General features: G+C 31.7%; 1 protein-coding gene and 1 pseudogene across 2 annotated transcripts in view; both read right to left on the bottom strand.

The window, feature by feature from the left end:
• The window catches only part of LOC145252784 (crystallin J1A-like), a 624,153-nt gene that overhangs the window by 75,818 nt on the left and 527,523 nt on the right, over positions 1 to 20,812 (bottom strand). The window contains exon 7 of one of the 2 annotated variants that reach the window (XM_080112726.1): positions 12,054 to 12,193. The exons of the other annotated variant lie outside the window; for it this stretch is intronic. The gene's annotated coding sequence lies outside the window, so the exon portion shown is untranslated. The remainder of the gene's footprint in view (positions 1 to 12,053; positions 12,194 to 20,812) is intronic. 2 annotated transcript variants of the gene reach the window in all.
• Positions 6,011 to 6,127, bottom strand: LOC145252925 (5S ribosomal RNA; annotated as a pseudogene).

Genomic DNA, 20,812 nt, shown 5'->3' with positions numbered 1-20,812 from the left:
GAAAAAAAAAAGTTTTGTGAAAGAACAAAATGAAAAAAAAAAAGGTTTGTGAAAGAACAAAATGAAAAAAAAAGTTTTGTGAAAGAACAAAATGAAAAAAAAAAAGGTTTGTGAAAGAACAAAATGAAAAAAAAAAAAGGTTTGTGAAAGAACAAAATGAAAAAAAAAAAAAAGTTTTGTGAAAGAACAAAATGAAAAAAAAAAAGGTTTGTGAAAGAACAAAATGAAAAAAAAAGGTTTGTGAAAGAACAAAATGAAAAAAAAAAAAGTTTTGTGAAAGAACAAAATGAAAAAAAAAAGGTTTGTGAAAGAACAAAATGAAAAAAAAAAGTTTTGTGAAAGAACAAAATGAAAAAAAAAGGTTTGTGAAAGAACAAAATGAAAAAAAAGTTTTGTGAAAGAACAAAATGAAAAAAAAAAGTTTTGTGAAAGAACAAAATGAAAAAAAAAAAGTTTTGTGAAAGAACAAAATGAAAAAAAAAAAGGTTTGTGAAAGAACAAAATGAAAAAAAAAAAAGGTTTGTGAAAGAACAAAATGAAAAAAAAAAGTTTTGTGAAAGAACAAAATGAAAAAAAAAAAGGTTTGTGAAAGAACAAAATGAAAAAAAAAGTTTTGTGAAAGAACAAAATGAAAAAAAAAAAGGTTTGTGAAAGAACAAAATGAAAAAAAAAAAGGTTTGTGAAAGAACAAAATGAAAAAAAAAAAAAGTTTTGTGAAAGAACAAAATGAAAAAAAAAAGGTTTGTGAAAGAACAAAATGAAAAAAAAAAGGTTTGTGAAAGAACAAAATGAAAAAAAAAAAAAGTTTTGTGAAAGAACAAAATGAAAAAAAAAAGGTTTGTGAAAGAACAAAATGAAAAAAAAAAAGTTTTGTGAAAGAACAAAATGAAAAAAAAAAAGTTTTGTGAAAGAACAAAATGAAAAAAAAAAAGTTTTGTGAAAGAACAAAATGAAAAAAAAAAGGTTTGTGAAAGAACAAAATGAAAAAAAAAGGTTTGTGAAAGAACAAAATGAAAAAAAAAAAGGTTTGTGAAAGAACAAAATGAAAAAAAAAAAAGTTTTGTGAAAGAACAAAATGAAAAAAAAAGTTTTGTGAAAGAACAAAATGAAAAAAAAAGTTTTGTGAAAGAACAAAATGAAAAAAAAAAGTTTTGTGAAAGAACAAAATGAAAAAAAAAAAAGTTTTTTGAAAGAACAAAATGAAAAAAAAAAAAAGTTTTGTGAAAGAACAAAATGAAAAAAAAAAGTTTTGTGAAAGAACAAAATGAAAAAAAAAAGTTTTGTGAAAGAACAAAATGAAAAAAAAAAGTTTTGTGAAAGAACAAAATGAAAAAAAAAGTTTTGTGAAAGAACAAAATGAAAAAAAAAGTTTTGTGAAAGAACAAAATGAAAAAAAAAAAAGTTTTGTGAAAGAACAAAATGAAAAAAAAAAAAAAGTTTTGTGAAAGAACAAAATGAAAAAAAAAAAAGTTTTGTGAAAGAACAAAATGAAAAAAAAAAGTTTTGTGAAAGAACAAAATGAAAAAAAAAAGTTTTGTGAAAGAACAAAATGAAAAAAAAAAGTTTTGTGAAAGAACAAAATGAAAAAAAAAAAAAGTTTTGTGAAAGAACAAAATGAAAAAAAAAAGTTTTGTGAAAGAACAAAATGAAAAAAAAAAGTTTTGTGAAAGAACAAAATGAAAAAAAAAAAAGGTTTGTGAAAGAACAAAATGAAAAAAAAAAAAGTTTTGTGAAAGAACAAAATGAAAAAAATAAGTTTTGTGAAAGAACAAAATGAAAAAAAAAAAAAGTTTTGTGAAAGAACAAAATGAAAAAAAAAGTTTTGTGAAAGAACAAAATGAAAAAAAAAAGTTTTGTGAAAGAACAAAATGAAAAAAAAAAGTTTTGTGAAAGAACAAAATGAAAAAAAAAAAGTTTTGTGAAAGAACAAAATGAAAAAAAAAAAAAGTTTTGTGAAAGAACAAAATGAAAAAAAAAAAAGTTTTGTGAAAGAACAAAATGAAAAAAAAGTTTTGTGAAAGAACAAAATGAAAAAAAAAGAAAAGTTTTGTGAAAGAACAAAATGAAAAAAAAAAGTTTTGTGAAAGAACAAAATGAAAAAAAAAGTTTTGTGAAAGAACAAAATGAAAAAAAAAAGGTTTGTGAAAGAACAAAATGAAAAAAAAAGTTTTGTGAAAGAACAAAATGAAAAAAAAAAAAAGTTTTGTGAAAGAACAAAATGAAAAAAAAAAGGTTTGTGAAAGAACAAAATGAAAAAAAAAAGGTTTGTGAAAGAACAAAATGAAAAAAAAAAAGTTTTGTGAAAGAACAAAATGAAAAAAAAAGGTTTGTGAAAGAACAAAATGAAAAAAAAAAGTTTTGTGAAAGAACAAAATAAAAAAAAAAAAGTTTTGTGAAAGAACAAAATGAAAAAAAAAAGGTTTGTGAAAGAACAAAATGAAAAAAAAAAAGGTTTGTGAAAGAACAAAATGAAAAAAAAAAAAAAGTTTTGTGAAAGAACAAAATGAAAAAAAAAGTTTTGTGAAAGAACAAAATGAAAAAAAAAGTTTTGTGAAAGAACAAAATGAAAAAAAAAAAGTTTTGTGAAAGAACAAAATGAAAAAAAAAAAAGTTTTTTGAAAGAACAAAATGAAAAAAAAAAAAAGTTTTGTGAAAGAACAAAATGAAAAAAAAAAGTTTTGTGAAAGAACAAAATGAAAAAAAAAAGTTTTGTGAAAGAACAAAATGAAAAAAAAAGTTTTGTGAAAGAACAAAATGAAAAAAAAAGTTTTGTGAAAGAACAAAATGAAAAAAAAAGTTTTGTGAAAGAACAAAATGAAAAAAAAAAAAAGTTTTGTGAAAGAACAAAATGAAAAAAAAAAAAAGTTTTGTGAAAGAACAAAATGAAAAAAAAAGTTTTGTGAAAGAACAAAATGAAAAAAAAAAAAGTTTTGTGAAAGAACAAAATGAAAAAAAAAAAAAGTTTTGTGAAAGAACAAAATGAAAAAAAAAAAAGTTTTGTGAAAGAACAAAATGAAAAAAAAAAGTTTTGTGAAAGAACAAAATGAAAAAAAAAAGTTTTGTGAAAGAACAAAATGAAAAAAAAAAGTTTTGTGAAAGAACAAAATGAAAAAAAAAAAAGTTTTGTGAAAGAACAAAATGAAAAAAAAAAAAGTTTTGTGAAAGAACAAAATGAAAAAAAAAGTTTTGTGAAAGAACAAAATGAAAAGAAAAAAAAAGTTTTGTGAAAGAACAAAATGAAAAAAAAAGAAGTTTTGTGAAAGAACAAAATGAAAAAAAAAAGTTTTGTGAAAGAACAAAATGAAAAAAAAAAAAGTTTTGTGAAAGAACAAAATGAAAAAAAAAGTTTTGTGAAAGAACAAAATGAAAAAAAAAAGTTTTGTGAAAGAACAAAATGAAAAAAAAAAGTTTTGTGAAAGAACAAAATGAAAAAAAAAAAGTTTTGTGAAAGAACAAAATGAAAAAAAAAAAAGTTTTGTGAAAGAACAAAATGAAAAAAAAAGTTTTGTGAAAGAACAAAATGAAAAAAAAAGAAAAGTTTTGTGAAAGAACAAAATGAAAAAAAAAAGTTTTGTGAAAGAACAAAATGAAAAAAAAAAGTTTTGTGAAAGAACAAAATGAAAAAAAAAAAGGTTTGTGAAAGAACAAAATGAAAAAAAAAGTTTTGTGAAAGAACAAAATGAAAAAAAAAAAGTTTTGTGAAAGAACAAAATGAAAAAAAAAAAAAAAGTTTTGTGAAAGAACAAAATGAAAAAAAAAAGGTTTGTGAAAGAACAAAATGAAAAAAAAAAGGTTTGTGAAAGAACAAAATGAAAAAAAAAAAGTTTTGTGAAAGAACAAAATGAAAAAAAAAGTTTTGTGAAAGAACAAAATGAAAAAAAAAAAAGTTTTGTGAAAGAACAAAATGAAAAAAAAAAAGGTTTGTGAAAGAACAAAATGAAAAAAAAAAAAAAGTTTTGTGAAAGAACAAAATGAAAAAAAAAAGGTTTGTGAAAGAACAAAATGAAAAAAAAAGTTTTGTGAAAGAACAAAATGAAAAAAAAAGTTTTGTGAAAGAACAAAATGAAAAAAAAAGAAAAGTTTTGTGAAAGAACAAAATGAAAAAAAAAAAGGTTTGTGAAAGAACAAAATGAAAAAAAAAAAAAAGTTTTGTGAAAGAACAAAATGAAAAAAAAAAGGTTTGTGAAAGAACAAAATGAAAAAAAAAAGGTTTGTGAAAGAACAAAATGAAAAAAAAAAAAGTTTTGTGAAAGAACAAAATGAAAAAAAAAGTTTTGTGAAAGAACAAAATGAAAAAAAAAAAAGTTTTGTGAAAGAACAAAATGAAAAAAAAAAGTTTTGTGAAAGAACAAAATGAAAAAAAAAAAAGTTTTGTGAAAGAACAAAATGAAAAAAAAAAGTTTTGTGAAAGAACAAAATGAAAAAAAAAAGTTTTGTGAAAGAACAAAATGAAAAAAAAAAGTTTTGTGAAAGAAAAAATTACCACCCCCCAGTTTTGTGAAAGAAAAATTGAAAAAAAAAAAAAAGAAGGAAATTTGATAACAAAACATTTTTAATATTTAATTTTTTTTTTTTTTTACATGGAGGTCACCACTTATTAAGACCCGGAAGCCACTCGGGGATAATTAATTGGTATTTTTAATGTAGATGAGTATTATTTATTCATTTATTTATTGCGGACTATTATCCTCATTTTTTTTTTTATTGTTGTTTCACAACGTTTCGCCCAACTATTCCTGGCCAGAACACAACACACGTTTTTTTTTGTTTTGTTTTCTGAATAATTTTTTTATATAAATTCTAAAAGAACAGATGTCAATTCACTTGCACATTTTTTTTTAAATTTTAAAAAGAATCTATAATAAAAAAAACTTATAGTCTCCTGTAACATGCCTTTTTTTTTTCTTTTTTTTTTTTTAAATTATAAAATAAAATAGCCAATTTGAAACGGTAAACGAATATCCATGTTTTTTTTTTTTTATTAATTTGACGGGAGGAAATGATTTTAATGATTTTAACTGATAAAAAGTGACTATAAAGGGAGGTAATTCGTTTCTCATTAATTAATGTTTACAATAATGATGGTTTTTTTGTGACACTAGACGTACGGACAAGTAAATTAATATTTAGATAATAATAATAATAATAATAATAATAATAATAATAATAATAATAATCATTATATATATTAGACGTACTCATAATCCGTTGGGTCCCAAAAGCAACCACTATTCTAATGTCATTTGAAAATTGATAAGCTCTGAAAAATCTATTAAGATATTCGTCTTGCAGAGAGAGAGAGAGAGAGAGAGAGAGAGAGAGAGAGAGAGAGATCACCTTACCTCTTCCTTCTAGGAACTGTTCTTACTATTATTATACCTCGTCGATATATCTTTCCTTGTAGTTAGCTAGAACTATTAGATTTTATTTAAATTATCTCCCTTGAAAATTATGTATACCTTTTTGAATATCATGCATATATTTCTCTTACTCATATTTCGTGTAATTCTTGGTCTTTTGTTAAGTGGGCAGGCTATTAAAGTACTGCCCTTACAAGCATCAAAACATTTCTTCACAAGCCAGGCAATACCGGGTGATCTTGTGACTTACAAAGACCTTTAATGCCCATTACAATGAGCCAAAATGGGATATTTTCCTTCCCTCTTCGTGAATGTATAAATCCATTTCACATTAAATCAATGGGCCATTCCCTTTGTCGGGTCGGCACAACATGAAAGAGTAGCTAACAAGAATAAATAAGAAAATATGAGGGTTAATCTGTGCTGACTCACAGACTGGCATGACCTAATAGTGAAAGAAAAACATCCCCCACCTTAATGGTCAGCCTTATTTATTTGCCATTACTCAATTATATTAATGAGATGGAAACTCTTTATTTCTCAGGAGGCACTCACACTCATTATATATATATATATATATATATATATATATAATAGACTCTCTCGATTATATCAGATACCAACCTGGAAATTTATACAACTTGGCACGGTACATACAGCACCTAGCCTTCCCAAATGGTCACCCATCTGGTACTAGCTAGGCTCAACGTTGCTTAACTTCAGTGATCTGATGAGAACCAGTGTGTCAGCATGATTGTGCCATGCATATATGTATATATATATATATATATATATATATATGCATGGCACAATCACGTTGGTGATATATATATATATATATATATATATATATATATATATATATATATCACCCACTACTTAATTGGCTGAAAAATGCGACGTTAGAGCACTGTAAAAGTGGTGGACAAATGTTTGTTTAAATGGCGAGATAATTTACGGGCGCCACTCCTGTGGGTCGATCAGTAGACTGTCAACGCGATGGTTCTAGGTTCAATCCTCGGCTTGGGAGAGGTGCTAGTCTAGTGGCACTGATGAGTTGTGATACAATGAAACAGGACTGTATGTCGATATATATATATATATATATATATATATATATATATATATTGTATTGTGCCACATCTACAAGCAGGCTGCCTGGCATTGTCTGGTCGTAAAATACACAGAAATATTATATTTTAATGCATACAGAAACTGAGACATGTGCATGCGAGTATAATGTTTTTTTTTTCTAAACAGTTCATTTCTTGTAAGTTTGTGCTGCTGCCATCGCGCACAGAAATCACTTTTTCCATAGCAACCAATGTAATAGAATCACTGAGCTGCTTTCAGGAACGCCAGTAACCACTGTAAAAGAGTAATAAAAAATGCAAGAGAGCTATATGCTCAGTCCGTTAAATCCAAAGTAGCTGATCAGCTTTTGATTTTGGCAAATAACAAATAGGATCCTGAACAGAAATGTGCGTTCGATCCCAACCATTATCAATTGACCAGAGGTCATCTCGTCAGCATCAGACAAGGCCAAACTATTTGCCAAGAACTTTGCAGCTAATTCTACTCTATGCGGCCAAGGCCATCAATTCCCCATATTTTCTCCTATAACACAGAACACGCTAGGTAACATACAAATATCTGTGCGTGAGGTCGCCAAGCTAATCAAGAACCTTGATTCCAGTAAAGCAACTGGCCTTGACGGCATCCCAATTATAGTGTTCAAAAAACTTCAACCTGAACTTGCTCCCATACTTACGAAACTGTTTAATCATTGCCTTAAGGAGAAGTGCTTTCCAACACCCTGGAAAACCTCGTCAGTATGCCCTGTATTTAAGAATTCAGGTCATAAGTCATCTCCCTCTTAGTACAGACCAATAAGTCTCCTGTGTGTCATGAGTAAGTTACAATCCATATTAAATAGAGAAATAGTCAACCACCTCAGCAGAAATAACCTTCTTAGTGACATGCAATATGGTTTCCGTTCTGCAAGATCTACAGCAGATGTGCTAACGGTTATATCTCATAGGATTAGTGAATCTCTTGACAAAGGCTTCCTTTCTAGGGCAATTGCTCTTGACATATCAAAGGCAAAGGCCTTCGACAAGGTATGGCATAAGGGCCTACTTCACAGATTTCGAGTTGCGGTATAACTGGAAATGTTTTCTCAATCATTAAATCATTTGTCTCTGATAGGCTCATAAGAGTAGTGGTTGATGAACAAAAATCAGAGGCCAGCAGTATTAATGCTGGAGTCCCTCAGGGGTCCATCCTGATCTACATTAATGATCTTCCTAAACACATACTTAAATCATTCATTGACATCTATGCTGATGACACAATCATCTACAGCAACACATCAAAGGCTGTAAATGAAAAAGTTCTCTCTGATTCTCTCTCCTCTGATCTCGAGCGCGTGGTTCATTGGGGGAAGATGTGGCTGGTAACCTTTAATGCATCTAAAACCAAACTCCTATCTTTACATCATCAACGCTCTGATCCCCATCTGGCATCAATTGAAATGGATGGCTCTCGTCTAGGAGAAGCTCATGTTTTGACAAGCTTCTGGGCTTGACCTTTACTCCTGATCTGAAATGGAACACATACATCAAGTCTGTTGCCAAGGTCGCTGGAAAGATGGTGGGATCCTTCGACCGTTCCAGAAGATATCTCACTACTGATGCAATTCTCTATCTGTATAAAAGACAAGTACGTCCAAGGATGAAGTACTGCTGCCATATCTGGGCAGGAGCTGCTAAAAACAGCCTATCCTGCCTTGACAGAGTACAAAATAGACTTTGTGGCTTAGTGGGGATGCCATTTTCTCTTCCCTCCAACCTCTCTCCCACAGAAGAGACGTTGCGAGCCTGCCTTTGCTTTATCGTTATTTCCATGGCAAGTGCTCATCTGAGCTCCAATCTCTAGTCCCCGCCCCCTCACCAATCTTTTACGAAAAACACCCGTCTAGCTGAAACCACTGTCAAAAATTTTTACCACTCTTTATCTGTGCCTAAATAAAAACGTAGATTCCATGAACAAAGCTTCTTTCTTAGAACTGCACACCTGTGGAACTCTGTTCCGTCTGCCTGTTTCCCACCTGACTACAACCTGGACGTCTTCAAGTCTAACAAATTCCTGATGAACCACCCCCTTAAGTGGACACTTTATTAAATCTCAACACTAATGTATTGTACATGCAATAACCCTTATCCCTGTGTGGCTTCCGGGCCTTGATTACTGATGACCACCTTGTAAAAAATTAAAAAAAAAAGTAAAAAAATATATGAGCTGGGATCGAAACCAAAAGCTAAAGAGAGTGATTCAAGTACGATAACCATTAAGTCAGCTTGCCACAGTATTTATAGTGTTTTCAAACCTCCTTATTCTTAACATAAGAAATCTGTCATGTGAATGATTTATGCATGCACATTCGTGAAACAGTTGACAAACAGATAAAAATCATGAATCGTTCACATGACAGATTCCTTTTGTTGAGAATAAGTGGGCATAAAAACATTTTTTAAAGATCGGATCAAGCTGGCTTATGGTTATCGTACTTGACTCGGTGTATTAAGGTTTTGGTTTCGATCACAGCTTCAGTATATATTTTTTTTAATTTTTCAGAATATTTTTTTTTTAATTTTTGACCTGTTTAGAAAAAATCATAATACTCACATACACATGTCTAAGTTTCTCCCATTTGTTTTATTTCATCTTTTTTAAAAGGAATTAAAAGTTACATTTAATACCTATGGTATTTCTGTTTAAAAGAAATCAAAATATAATACTTATGTGTATTTTATGACCGGGCAACGCTGGGTGACCTGCTAGTATATATATAATTATAAATAATAAAATTACAGTTAAGTTTACCAAAATGATCCAAGATGGCAAAACTAAAGTAAATTATAAATATTAAAGAATTAATATTCATAAAGTAATCTCAACCAGATGTAAAAGCTCGATAAAACCAAATAGGAGATAGAGCTTATAATATATATATATATATATATATATATATATATATATATATATATATATATTTTGTTATTGTTGTTTTTTTCAAGCGATACATAGTGTTAATATTGGCTCTGCCTCGGAGCTCATTTTTTTATTTACTTAGAAAGTCGCCCTTTTTAATTTGGACGTATATAACATTTTTTATTTATTTATTATTTTTAAATTATATATATATATATATATATATATATATATATATATATATAATGTGTGTGTGTACTTACTCACACGCATCTTCATAAGTTAGAATCCAATTATCTCTTCAGAAACATATTTATCACACACACACACATATATATATATATATATATATATATATACATACATAGCGTACTAGAAGATATACCTAGCGTTGCCCGTATTAAACGTAACGGTAATTCCTCTAAAAAAAAAAAAAACGGAAAGAAACTGAGACATATGCATGCAAGTATTATGTTTTTTCTGAACAGTTCCTTTCTTGAAGGTAAAAAAATACTTGAGCTGAGATCGAAACCTAAACCTAAAGACAGTGAGTCAACTACGATAACCATTAGACCAACTTGACACGTTTTAGAAAGTGTTTTCAAACCCCGTGAAACTGCTGACAAACAAATAAAAATCCGATTACTCCCAAATACCAATTTTTCTCTTCTGACCCCTTGCAGCCCCCCCCTTTTTTTTTTTCGGATGAAAACCGATTAAAAAGTTTTCATATGTCTGAATACTCTATATACCAAATTTCAAGTTTGTAGATTAAAAATTCGTTGAGTATATAGGTTGAGAAGTGTCCTCACACACACACATTCTCACTTTTATAGATATACTAGGAGGCGCCCCGTCGTAAAATCTGCATAAATATTATATTTTAATTAACACAGAAACTGAAACTTGTGCATGCGAGTATTGTATTTTATTTTTAAACCATTCACTTCTTATAAGTACAAAAAATACTCAAGCTGAAATCGAAACCAAAACCTAAAGACAGCAAATCAGGTACGATAACCATTAGACCAGCATGATACAATCTTAAAGATGTTTTCAAACTATTTATCCTTAATATAAGTAATTTGTAATGTGAACTATTCCTGCATGCACATTCGTGAAACAGCAAATAGATAAAAATCCGATGACGTTCACGTAACAAATTTTTAATTTCGACCTCTTAGCCTTTTTTCAGTATGAAAACAGATTAAAAAGTTTTCCACATGTCTGAATATTCTATATACAAACATTTCAAGTTTGTAGATGAAAAAATCGTTGAGTATATAGGTTGAGACGTGTCCTCATACACATTCTCACTTATATATATATATATATATATATATATAAGATTTTTCACTTTTTTTATTTTGTTCTGGCTGGGGCATCCTGTCACATGCTTTCTCAAACGGAGACTGTTTTAGGATTCTAACTGTCATTTTAAGTGCAATTGTTTGAATCTCTCTTGCACTTGGTTCACCGGGTATGTTTGCCAGGTAGTTTTGGAAATTCTTTTTCATGAGTCCGGTTATTGGTATAATTACTGGAATGATGATCTTCCTAAGATTCCAATTTTTTTTTTTATCTCGTACATAAGACATTTTTTTTTTTTTTTTGTAATCATTTTTTTTCTTTCAGCTCTGTTTAACCAGCATCATTGGGGCACACTAACTTCTATTAAGGTTGCTTCTTTTCCTACTTGCCTCGTATAACTATGTCAAGTTTAACATCTGCATTTTCTAGGTATATAGTTGTAGGAATTGCATAGCCAAAATGGATGGGGTATGATTTCTTGCAACTGTTCTTTCTGATAAAAAGTTCTCCCAGAACTTGCTGACAAGTTTCATGTTCAACTTTTTATTTTGCATAAGTTTAAAAATGAACAAATAAGTTTTTTTTTAATTTTTGTTACTAAGAGGAGGGGGGGCGTCACCGCTTATCAAGGCCCAAAGGTCACTTAAGGACAAGGGTTCATGAATGTCAAATAATACAACATCGCGATTATCGATAATGATAGAAATTGGGTAGAATTTGATTATTTAAGAGGATGGCATAACAAGAACTTGTTTACATTAGACTTGAAAACGATATTCGATATTTAACTTGTTTACATATGGTCCAGTGGAGATATTTACAGGCCCCATTGTATCGCATTTCCCAGCAGAACCTTACAGCAGGATGTCAGTTCGCTCAAGTTCTCTACTTCTATGTGGCAGAACCTGCACTTGTTGTCATATGTGTATGTGTATATATGTGTTTACTAGTGATGGGACGATTTCAATATTTTGTCCGATTCTGATATAATTACCGATTCCAGACTAAATTCCCGATTTCAATACAAATCTCTAAATATTTAACTATAAATTATTTTTTTTACCCAATTAACGTAAAAACACATGTTAAATATGCTGATTTTCCTCAAACGTAAAAAAACTTGTGGAAGAGTGATCTGTATATTTTAGCTTTACTGGTAGTTGAAAATCAATAAATTTTTATTTTATTATTATTATTACAAATAACTGAAAATTTTGTTTAAAATAAAAAAAAAAAAAAAAAAAAATATTCCGATACTGATATTCCATACTGATTTTTGCAATTTCCAATTCCGATAAATCGTCCCAACACTAGTGTTTACATACGTGTGCAAATATTAGTACATGCATTAAGGAACGCTGTTTCAGTTTTTGAATTAGTTTTTCTTACCTGAGCAGCCATGCAGGCTCCGATGAAACCCGCACGTGAAGCATTGCAGCCTCCAGCCTGAATGGTGGTGTTGACTCCGCTAACGAAGTCATGGCTCTTTAGCAGTCCATGGAGGGCCGCCTGAAGAGCCTTAGGCAACACTAAAAAAAGAAAAAGAAAAAGAAAAAAGAATTAACATCTGAGTAATGAGCATTTGCAATACAAAACGTAAAAAAAAAATAAAGATTTCCATTAAATCCTAACAATTCCCTATTGGATCGACCAGCATATGCTATGAGTTAAGTTTCGTTCTATACAACCTTGTTTAAATATTATAAAAAATAACAATGTTAAAACTAAAAAAGAAGAAGAAAAAAAAAGAAAAATCGGGAAAACTAAAAAAAAAAAAAAAAAAAAAAAAAACGTGATGCAATATGAACGGTCCGGCGATGGCTGGATGTTTGAAAAACCAAAAAAAAAAAAAGTTTGAGGGAGGAAGATAGGCTCGAAATTGAATCCTTGAGGCGAAAGCGTAAAAATAAAAGCAAGATGACTTCACTAAAAAGTGAATTAGGTCAAACATCAATTCCGCAGTCAAGTTTGTTTTGGTTTTATTTCCCCAAGATGTTGGGTTGGAAACCAGCTCCCCATAAAAAAATGGGAGTGTCCAAATGAAAGCAATTTTCTGATATGAGAGTTTTTCTACCGCATTGATCAAAAGCTGATTGCTTTCAGGACATTCCGACGAATAAATATATAGTATAAATAGTCGACACAATGAAATAGCGCGATTTTTATAAAAGTCGATGTAAATAAATCTAGACGCGGTGCGCATTCACAAATCCTTGATATTATGATTTAGACAGTATATAAAAAGTTCTAAGAAATAGTACCCCCCCCCCCGAGAAGAAAGCCTTTGCCGGACATACATGATTTTATTTTTTTGATCTATGTATTTCTGTATTCTCTATTTACTGTTTTACCTCCTGCCCTTATTTTTCTGATTTCTCTTCTATTTTCCCTATTTTATCCTTTTATTTTTCTTATACTACTGGCTCTTCTTTAATGATCCCCATTATCTCATAGTGGCCTACATATATATATATATATATATATATATATATATATATATATATATTTCCACAGCCACACAACGTCGAAGCTCACAAAAGCTATGACAGCCAACAAACCGGAAGCCCAAGACTCGAGTTTCACCCTCATTTGGGTTCATCAGTTAAACACATCCAACCTTGGGATTTTAAACCCGAGCCTCTTGCATGCGAGGCAAGCACTCTACCAACTGAGCAAACTGACACACACACAAGAAAGTCAAGCAAACTGCGGCGAAAATCCGACAGTGGAATGAACCTACTTCATCTCAAACAAGGCATATGGTCCTCAGGTCATCACAATCGGCTATAACCGAAGCTGATGTCTCACAAGTAGGAATTTTATACTCGCTAAGGATGCCATCACGACAAGCTTAACTAGCGGCTTGGGTTACAGCTGATTGGGATGTGTGAAATGAAGTAGGTTCTACTGTTGGAATTTCGCCGCGGTTCGCTTGATCTATGTTAATAGACTTTCTTGTGTGTACAGCGGTTTGCTAAGTTGGTAGAATGAATGCTCACCTCGCATGCAAGAGGCTCGGGTTTTTAATCCGAGTTTAGATGTGTCCAACTGATGAGCCCAAACAAGGGCAAAACTTGAGTCTTGGGCTTCCAGTTTGTTGGCTGCCATAGCTCTTGTGAGCTGCAACATTGTCTAGCTGTGGAAATAATTGTATATTCTCTTAAATATTGGAGAATATATATATATATATATATATATATATATATATATAGGCGGCAACAAGAAAGTCCGTACTTGTAATCTTTTCAAAAACTGCAAATTTAAGCTAAATTTAATTTAACTGTTTAAGCAAACTATACTTCATTTGATTGACCTTTTATTCTTCTATAATTTTACCTGTTTATATCTTACTTTTAATTGGAATAGTCTAGTGCTCACATCAATTTAAAAAAATAACTTCAAATTGAGGAGGCAAAAAGAAAGTCCGCACAATGGAAAATTGTTATTTAAACATAACTTTAGGACATTAATGCAACACAAATACAACAGGAACACAATGAACTAGTGAATATTTAGTAGCATAGCACTTCTGCAATTTGACAGCCTGCAATCTTTTAGGAATTCCTTGAACTAGACTGCAGCAATACTCTGGTGAAAGGGCATCCCCACTCTTCTTTAGTTTTTGTCCAAAGTTCTTCCAAATTTGAAATTTTATCATTGCGTAGCTGTTGTTTGAGGTAATGTCATACATTTTCGATAAGATTGGGGTCTGGAGATTGTGCAAGCCAATCCAAACACAGAATATTATGCTCTTCCAGGAACTTCTTCACATTGCCAGCTGTGTGAATGGGAGCATTATCCTGCATGAAGATGGGATTATCATCCAAATTCCGACCAAAGTAGGGTAGAAAATGCTCAGTCAACATATTAATTTACTTGGTTGAATTAATTCGACCTTGCAAGTGAACTATAGGCCCTGGATCATTGGTACTAATAATGCGCCACACCAAAACTGGACCTTCACCACCTTGCAGCATTGAAACTGAGCACCTAGGATTAAATTCTTCGTCCTTCCTCCAATGGACGTACTGCCTACCATCACTGCCTAGCCTATTGAACTTGCTTTTGTTGCTAAAAAGCACTTTTGACCAATATGAAGAGTCATGATCTTCATTGCATCTAACAAAATCTAGACGGCACTTTCTGTTCTTTACAGAAATCATTGGCTTGTGTCTTGCAACATATCCTCACAATTTAAATTCCTTTAATCTGTTCTTGACAGTGGAAAGAGAGCACTTTCTAACAAGATTGCACTGTTGTTGGATTTGGGTAGCCCTTTCAAATCAAGGCTGCGGATCTTGATAGCATTGTCTTCCCTGTTAGAAGAAACTCTAGTACAACCAGATTTAGGAACATCACGAACACTGCCGGTATTTTGGTGCTTTTGCACAGTCTTTCTCATATTTCAATCTACGGCCGACTTCTCGATTGGATAAAACAGAAAGGTGGAGATTAATGAGCTCCTGAATATCCCTAAGAGAAAGCCGTGGCATATGGACTGAATGCTACCTTGTATAATCTGGAACAACAACAATTACGATCATAGATGCTTTGTTGCCTGTTGGTGGATATTTTAAACTGATTTAGGGGCGATAATTTCAGCTGGTTTTAAGCGAATTTGTTGCTGCAGACTTTCTTTTTTCCTCCTCAATTTGAAGTTATTTTTTTTAAATTGACGTGAACACTAGAATATTCCAATTAAAATTCAAATATGAACAGGTAAAATTATAGAGGAATAAAAGGCGAATCAAATGAGATATAGGTTGTTTAAACAGTTGTATTAAATTTAGCTTAAATTTGCAGTTTTTGAAAAAAATTACAAGTGGAGATTTTCTTTTTGCCGGCATTTTATATTACCTGCATATATTCTACCCTTCCGTTGGGCCCTTTTAATTACTATTTACCATCTTATCCTACTTCTTCATTCTCATTTCATATCTATCAAGCCAGTTCTGTATTTGTATTCTGTATAATTCTGGCCCTTCTCTTCTGATGAGAAGCATTTAACTTCGAAATGCCATGGCAGAAAGCGGGTTTCTTAATTTTCCCCTTTAACTTTTCCTTATTGTACTGATGATATTATAAAGTTACATATAACTTTTATTCCTCGTCTTTCTTTTAATATTATTGTTTGCTCCTCTTAACAGTGTTGAGCTTCTTTTTTATAAGTTCTTCCTTGTTAAAGATTCACTTTTTGATAACTTAATTGTATAATTTATGTATATTATAATAATTATAATAACAATAATAATAATAACAATAATTATAATAGAATTACATAAATACAAATGAACTGAAACTGACAGAAAATCTTTGAACTGATACCGCCACCCACGGGTGGGAGAGGGGGTGGAAAAGAGAAAAACATGCATGCATGTGGTAGCATTAGCATCAGCTTATACTACAAAAAATGGCCGTGAAGGGTCACGGAGGATGGAAAAGCATAAGCAATAATAAAATATGAATAAATAATCGATAGCGTTGGAAATTATTTCAATAATTCAAAACACGAAGAAAAGAATTTAAAAAGCATCAGAAATATCGATCGTCCATTATTACAATTATTAATATTAATATTACTTCTTCCAGGAAATGGTACTGGATATGACCTTGAACTATATCCAGTAGTGAGGCCCCAACATTTATTACTTTTAATCACTTTAGTCACAAAGACCCTAAACCCTTCCCCTCCCCAATCTCTTGTACGGCCTTGTGCCTAATTTTCTTGTTTAAAAATCTTTTGTTTTTTACTTAATTGTATTTTCAAAATTTTTAAAAGCAATAAAATATATAAACAAGATCAAAGTGTAGTATCTGTTCCGGCAGATACTACAAGCAAAGACCATATGTGGGGGAGACCTTGGTCAATGTAGGGGCAATCCTTCATACCAATTGTCACTATCCAGCTCCCCTACTCCCCGAGAGTTGGTCCCCATTTCCCCTTCACCCCTCACATTAAAAAAATCGGCATTGTGCTTAATTTGCTCGGTGGGGGAGCAAATAAATACCAACACCACATATCAGACCTTGGTCAATGTAGGGGAAACCCTTCATACCAATTATCACTATCCAGCTCCCCCATTTCCCACCCATCGGGAGCTGGTCCCCTTTCCCCCGCTCCCCACTCTTCACATTAAAAAACGACCTTGTGCCTAATTTCTTCAGCAGGGAAGCAAATAAATACAATCTATTGCAAATAATTCGTTTTATACCAGGGGTTGAATGCAAGTTGCTAATTTAATCATAGCTACAGGAAATAATGTGAAATTTCTCAATAGTATCAATGCAAAGCAATGTGATCGGATTTGAACTCGTCACTACTGATTACATAGTTTGCAATGGCATCCATTGGACTAATAATATGCACAGACAACAATGAGACATTAGAAAATATGGGAAATAAAATTGATGAAGTCATCCATGAGGTCAATTTCCGAATAATCCATCTGCCTGATCACGTGATTGGATTTGGACTTTTTTTTTTTTCTTCTAGGAACTTTCCAATATAATTTGGAACATACTAGGACGAAAATAAATTCAAATCGGAAAAAAAAAGAAAAAAAAAAGCGGGGGGTTGGTTTAAATGATACGTTTCGGTTTAATCTATTATTTGGCCCGATTATAAATCCATTCGGAAAAGTAGGAGAAAAACGTAAAAAAAAAAAAAAAAAAAAAAAAAAGGATACAATATTTTTCTACGCCATTTTCAAACTGAAGATTGTAGTCGGAGTTAATCATAGTAATTTTAGAAAAGTGCACTTCTAAACAGAAAATGGAAAGAAAAGGAAAGAATTTAAAAAGCAGCAGAAATAATGATCGTCCATTATTATTATTATTATTATTATTATTATTATTATTATTATTATCACGTCTTCCAAGAAGAGTTCGTATTATTTATACTTTCGACTGTATTTCTTTTTAAGAGGAATCATATAAAATTTGGAAATATCATTTATCTATGTATATTAATGTACTACAAGTATCTGACCCGTTGGCGGAAGTGTCTAGGGAATATCAAATTCCCAAGCAGTCCCCAGTTCTATGTATATGCCGGTCAGGCGAGAAGACGACGTTATGATTTTGCTGTTTTGGAAGGAAGGTGTCGATATCTTCCTACATACAGCGCCTGGTATTTACAAATGATCACTCATCGAGTACTGACCAGGCTCAACGTCAGTGATCTGAAGAACCGCTGTGTCAATATGATTATATTTATGTGGGCAAATCATCTATAAATATAAAAGCGAAAATGTATGTATGTATGTATGTATGTATGTATGTATGTATGTATGTTCGCTTTTCCTCGATGTCCACGAAAGGCTTCTTTCAAACAAGCGCTTGCTCGCTTCACAACTTTTTAAAACTTTTTATATCATCTATAAATTGTAATATCTACGAATTATCCACGGAGCTCGCCTCTCTATTTAATTTTATTCACTTTCAAACCTTATTATTTATTATTCCACATTTCCCGCATCGGCACGCGTTACATTCGCTTTTCGGTATAAAAAAAAGCGAACCTCGACTCTAATCGTCATATTGAGACAAGGGAGCGGGTTTTTAAAAACAAACAAACCCATTTATTCAAAACTGTCCCGCACAAAATAACTGCTGAACACCTATCGCCGTCACGTCAATCAAAAACGCGCCTGTTTTTTTTTTTTTTTTAAAGCACTTTACTATTTTCCAACTGCGCGTCGTCAACGCTTCGGGGTTTTTTCACATACCCCGAAAAACACCCAGGCAACGCCGGGTACCCCTCGCTAGTCTATATATATAAAAGCGAAAATGTATGTGTGTATGTATGTACGCTTTTCCTCGATATCTACAAAAGGCTTCTTTCACAGAAGCGCTTGCTCGGTTCACAACTTCTTAAAACTGTTTATATCATCTATAAATTGTAATATCTCAGAGTTATCCACGGAGCTCACCTGTCTATTTAATTTTATTGACTTTCAAACGTTAATTATTCGACATTTCCCGCATCGGCACGCGTTACATTCGGTTTTCGGTATAAAAAAAAAAGCGAAACTCGCCTCTAATAACATGCCGAAAGCCAGTTGTCTAAAGAGAGCTAAGTAACGTTTGTTCAATGTCGACTTCCTCATATCAGACTGTAGCTTTTATTTCGCTCCTCCTAATAAACAGGGAGCGGGGTTTTAAAAACAAACAAACCGATATATTCACCTCATTCAAAACTGTCCCGCACAAAATGCTTACTGCTGAATACCTATCGCCGTCATGTCAATCAAAAACGCGCACCTTTTTTTTTTAACACTTTACTATTTTCCAACTGCGCGTCGTGAAGACTTCGTTTTTTTTTTTTCACGGGCACCTGTTTTTTTTCACATACCCCGAAAAACACCCGGGCAACGCCGGGTACCCCTCGCTAGTCTATAATATAAATCTCACCTTCTGTTTAAATGTATGTATGTCTGCCTAAATGTATGTATGTTTGTATGTCTGCCTAAAACTTTAGACAAAGGCGACGGATTTTCACAAGATTGGTATCGTTTTTAAGCTCGACCCTTCAAACGACAGATATAAAAAAATTGACTGAAAACATTAATTCCTTCACTCTCAACTGGGCACTTTTCTACAAGGAGGGGTCGCTTTTTTCACCGATATTTTCGAAAGTCATACCCTCTTTTCGCTTGACTAGCCTTAATTTAAACCTTCGCTCCTTCCAGTTTTGTGATGGACGCAACAGCAATTCACATTCTTTTCCTCCTTCGCGATACGGGTTCAAGCTTTCCTGCCTAATACCATTTTTATTTTTTTTGTTGTTGCTCAACACACCTGGGCAACGGCGGGCACCCAGGCTAGTTTATTCATAGAAAGTTTGCTTATAAAAATAGAAAAAGACAACAATAAATATGAGAAGCATTATACGGTATAATCTTTTTGATAAACCGGTTCACGTAAGAACACCAAAGTTAAGCAACGTTGAGCCTGTTCAGTACGATATAAGTGACCATTTAGAAATACCAGGCGCTGTATGTAGTGTTATATAGCCGGATCTATATAATTTATTGGTTGCACTTTTATCAAATGCATGCAAAATTATATAAAATTTGTTAAGTCAACAATACAAGTTTATTCGTATCATTTGGATTTATCGGACTACTGTTCTCATCTTGCGCATCATTTTCACAACGTTTCGAACGATGAATCCAAATAATATGAATAATCAATCTTCATCTTTAAAATTCAGAAACGTCAATACAAGTTTTGTTCACAATTATCAACTGATACGACAAGAGAGAGATTGGTCGGTATGTGGATTTTGTGGTGTCGGTGCTGGGTGACGGCAGAAATTACATTCATTGCTTGAGTTGGTAGCTCTCTCTCTCTTATTATATTTTCGGTTTACTTATGCTTATATTTACATTCCATACATCGGAATTTGACGTTCACTTTGGAATGCTCATTGTCTTTGGTTAACATTCCACCCCAAGTTAAAAATATTCTTTCCATTATTTTTAGGTTATTTTCCATGACCCCAACCCTTCAAACGGAATGTCGATTTCCTTAGTTTTAATTGAATTACGTCAGCAATTGGATTTAACATCTGGTTTTGCCCAGATCCCAAATTTGCGTGTGTGCAAGACATTCGATGTTTTCCCAGCGTTGTCCGTCACCTATCCAACAACAGGACAACGTCGAGACCTCTCTGCAAGAACTGCAAAAATATGTCATCTCCCCTGATCGAGATATACATACAGCTGGGAACCACTTGCGAATTTAATATTCCCTAGATACTTCCTCCTTCAGGGAAAGCCGGTTCAACCCAGTATGTACATATAATATTCTACTTTAGGTAGGACAAACTGAAAAGAATGAAAGGTCGCACTCAGTGAGTAATGTGTTTGGTTTCAAACACCCTCAGTCAATGTGGCAAGAAGAAATCAGAATTAAATTAATCTACATTGAATGATGTTATCTTTTTTTTTTAAATTACCACTTATCAAGGCTTAAAGGCCAATCCAAGATAAGGATCAAATTAGTGTCAGGTGAACAGTAAGACAACACTGATCATTGGTAATGATAATGGTGATTGAAAAGAATTTGATAATTTAAGAGGACGGCTCAACAAGAATTTATTTACATTAGACTTGAAAATGGCTATGTTGTAGTCAGTTTGAAAG

Source organism: Euprymna scolopes, chromosome 29, assembly GCF_053919585.1.
Source record: "Euprymna scolopes isolate OS-2025 chromosome 29, ASM5391958v1, whole genome shotgun sequence".
NCBI classification, from domain to species: domain Eukaryota; kingdom Metazoa; phylum Mollusca; class Cephalopoda; order Sepiida; family Sepiolidae; genus Euprymna; species Euprymna scolopes.
The sequence above is the reverse complement of the archived record's forward strand: the minus strand, read 5'-3'. Positions and strand labels throughout refer to the sequence as shown.